We start from the raw sequence: 4,353 nt of genomic DNA on the forward strand, positions 1-4,353 counted from the left end.
CATATTTAATCATATATTTGGTCACATAATTAGTGGTATATTTAGTAGCATATGTAGTGGTATATTTGATCAACTATTTAGTAGTATATTTAATAATGTATTTGGTCATAATAGGGCACGATGGAATTGAGCCACCATCCATCTTCTTGTAAAGTAGATGCTCTTCCATTAAGCTACCACCCTTTAAGAAATGATCATACAAAGTGTATCTTTCTATATAGTCTTGGTTCTTATCTTTTGAGTTGATCCCAATCACTTATTTAGTGATTTATACCTAGTTTCAAGTTTATCTAGTTCCTTAGATTCATAAATAAGGGAAACACCCACCCATAGAAATGCTTGAAATAAGTAATCATCACTTCATTCAAAAGATGTTTTATGTCCCAAGTGGCCATAACTATATACCCTATTTGGGAAAATGTTCACCTAGCAAAGTATGTTAAAAATGCTTTAGAATAATTGAGAGGGGGGGGGGGGGGTGTGAATCAGTTATTCAAGGTCCATATGTCCAATTCAAACTTTTTTCACTAAGTGTAGTGAGCCCATTCAACCATTCATTCATCCAAGCTTTAACTATCTTATTTAGCAAGTTACTATAAATCAATAACACATAACACAATGATTTATGTGGAAACCCAATTTGAGAAAAACCACCAGTAACATGCTACTCAATTCTCACTCTTTTGAAGTGATGCCCTATGAAAGGCTTGCCTTGTTAAAGGCTTACAAAAAACTATTAAATGTGACCTTGTTAGAGGATTTATCCACCCAGTTAGAAGTGGGCCTGGTTAGAGGACTTTAGAACATTCACTTGGAATGCCACCCTGTTAAAGGATTTACAAATGGCTATTAAACCAACCTAATTCCATAGGATTTTCATATCTAATACAATTTCTAGAGATTATTAAAAAATATTTGACCTGATTACAACATACAACTTAACTTGTAGATCTTAGATCACTCTTTAGCTCCTCACATTTCCTGGCCTTCAATCTTTGCAACTCTATCAGCTTTCCCTCCTTTCAAGATTTATCTCCTTGAGTCTCCATGCTCAATGTACCAGTGTAATCATCTTTCTTTGACCACTTGTCAAAGCAAAGCCTCTGTGCTCTTCCTTCTCCTAGATGTCTTCACCTTGACACCCTTCTAACCACTTCGCAATTTTGGCACTTAAGCAGCAATAGCCTCTTGGTCTATGATTCCTTATATAGAAGTCTTGGAGTTCATTTTCCACTTTATTATTCCATCCTTTAATTTTAATTCGTATGGATTAGGTAGGATTCATTGTATCTAACCCATATTTTTTTTTCCTCTAGAAACTTCTTGAATAATCCTTTTGAATTTTTCCAAAAATGATTTACATAGAATTTTGTGCCACCAACTCATCATCCTTATCCTCCAACAATTTAACAAAATTCTAGGTAACAACTATGTCGGCTTAGATTTGGTGCATCTTTGACATTTACAATAATGCAGTAGCTCGACACCGTTGAAATACTAGTGCGTGGCACATACTATGTTACTCAGCATCAACTACATTTTACCGATGCTCATCACCTAAAGTTCACTATACACCTACTAAGATTTTTTGATGCTTGGCACCTAAAGTTCACTTGGCACCTATTACTTTGCTTGACACCTAAAGATTTCTCGACACATACTAGATTTTTCATTTGCTCAACTCCAACTGAAAATTTTCTCGTCACCCATTGATGAACTTAGTTTAAGCTTTGTAGTCAACCATATTACAACTTATTCCTCCAATGTTTCTAAGTGTAGCCAACCTCTGTATCTTTGATCATTTTATCAATGCATCATTTAACCATTGTCTTAACTGATCTTTGCACTTCATTACAATATCATAACTCAACCTTTCCTTTAGGTACTCTTGTTACATCTTTTTGATCAAATCCTCTTCACCAATCAACTAAGTGATAGTACTTGGATCTTATAAGTAAATGTCATTCCTACACATAGCAAGTTTGACATCAATGACAAAACAATGATTGAAAACATTCTTTTAACAAAAATCTCCCTCTTTGAATCAATCTTCTTCACCAATGATCTTTTCAATTATATTTCCAACAAAGTACCCTCTTCTACTGATTCCTTTGTGGCATTTAAAGCATTCATAACTCTATCTTTATTCTCCCCAACTTCTACCTCATTGGCTCCACAAATACAAAAAAAAACTAGGTATGATAAATAACATTAAATTCTTGCTATTATTGTATTAAAAATGTGCTTGAACATAAAATTTTAAAAAATTGAATTAACTAAAAACCTCTTAAGGATTGAAAATTTTGAAAATTCAAGGTTAAAAACTTAGGAAAAATAAAATATATATTTTTTAAAAAGTTAATTCAAAACCTTAAGAACAAAAACCTCACCTAATATTTTTTCCAACCTCTCATGATATATTTCTTTGTCATAATGTGATGTGCTTGTTCTAATATTAGTATGAATCTTCTTATCATGATGATTAACATGTTAATAAAAAAAGAATAAATTGACCATGGAGGAAGCTTCTAAAACCTAAGGAAAGCCATACATCTCCAAGACACACCCTAAAAGTACTCTCTAGTCATTCAAGACAATAGAAAAGCCTCTCATCCCTATCAATAGAGCACAAAAATGGTAGGACATTCCAAAATAGAAATTTGGAAGAAAGCGACATGATGTTTTTTTTTATAGGTTGAAAGTCCATGGAACATTTTACACTATGGCTGAATGCTGGAATGAATTAGTGTTTTTAGCTAGTTGCACCTCACCTTCATTTATTTTTTATAAATATAAGGACTAAAAAATATCCCAAACTCAAAAATAATTGTTAGATATGAAATCAAAAAGTATATAAATTACAAGATATTATTTACTAAATAAATAAATAAAATCCCAAAACACAAATTTACCATATCCTGCAATGTCATTTGTTATACTTGCAACTTGCTTCACCAAACTTGCACCAACATTTTTAAATTTGTAACTGAACTCGATACTCTTTTTTATAGTATTTCCATCATTTGTAATCTTTAGAGCTCCATATCTTTGTTCAATAACCACAGTCCAACCCTTCATAAGTCAAAAAAAAATACATAAGAAATACAATGCAATACTTAGCATGGATACTTCCAATCTAACCCTACTAAACAACACCACTAGCATTAAATCACTATAACTTTCAATCATAGATTACCTTAGGTCCTATTGTCACTTGTGTGGAATCTAAAAGTTATTCCACTTGCTGCAACATTGTAGACTAGAATTCAAGCTTGTTGTGTACTTTGGAAGAGGCATGTGCAATGCAAGAATGTTCATTGTAATTGTATTTGAAAAGTTAACACACACTTCTAGCATAACCTCTACCTAAAAGTTAAAAATATAAAAATGAAAATAAAATCAATTTTAATATTCAAAATAGTTTTCCAATGATGCAAGACTAGCAATTGCTTAAGTGCAATCATTGACAATGTAAGTTAATAGACTAAAGACACCATACCTTTAGAAAAAAGGTTGTGTGCAAGATACTTATGAAGTATGATTTAAGAATTCAAACCTCAAATGAACTAGCTTCTTTGATCAAAGAATTCACATGAAATGAAGTCTTAAACTCTTGAGTCATACGATAGTTCAGAACTAGAAATTCTCCATCTAGGGGAACCTATACATTAAATGGTACAATAAGCTTGACACATTATTAAATAAATATTTGAGATGGAACTAAGATTTGCATCTAATTCTACTAGCACTAGTATTGCTATCAAAATCATGAGAAAACCTAGCAATACTCTCTCCCCATTGTTAATCTTTTGTCCAAATCAAAGTTGTCTAGTCAAATTGATTCATGGAAATTAAAGTCATCTAACACTACCATTCCTGCCCTAGTTGATCTATTGTAATCTAATGTACATCCTTAAGTTAGTAAACTAATTACTCTTAAACAAGAATAAATAATCCATACAACATACAACTACAAATAGAACTTTAACACCTTTAAATAATAAAGTGTAAATTAATTGCCTCTAAGTGTGAAAAAATAATATTCTTTCTAGATATGTTGTTAGAATGTCTAATTGCTAAAAATTCCAAATCATGCCACTTTATGTGCATATTTAATTGCAAATCTATCCTATAGTTGCTAGATTTAAAGATGACATCTAATTTAAAAAAAAAAAAAATTGGATTTTACTCTTAAATACAAATTAACATCTACTATTTAAACATCTCCCTCAAAAAGTGTTTCTTGTTTCATGTTTTCTTCTAACATGAATATATTGCAGCCAACATTGAGATAATGTTTTTGCAATGTCACCTTCACCCCCTTCATCTAAAAGTTCAATGTCTTGAAAAAAC

The sequence above is a fragment of the Cupressus sempervirens genome, chromosome 11 (genome assembly GCF_028749045.1).
Source record: "Cupressus sempervirens isolate cs-2001-9-10 chromosome 11, ASM2874904v1, whole genome shotgun sequence".
Lineage (NCBI taxonomy): Eukaryota > Viridiplantae > Streptophyta > Pinopsida > Cupressales > Cupressaceae > Cupressus > Cupressus sempervirens.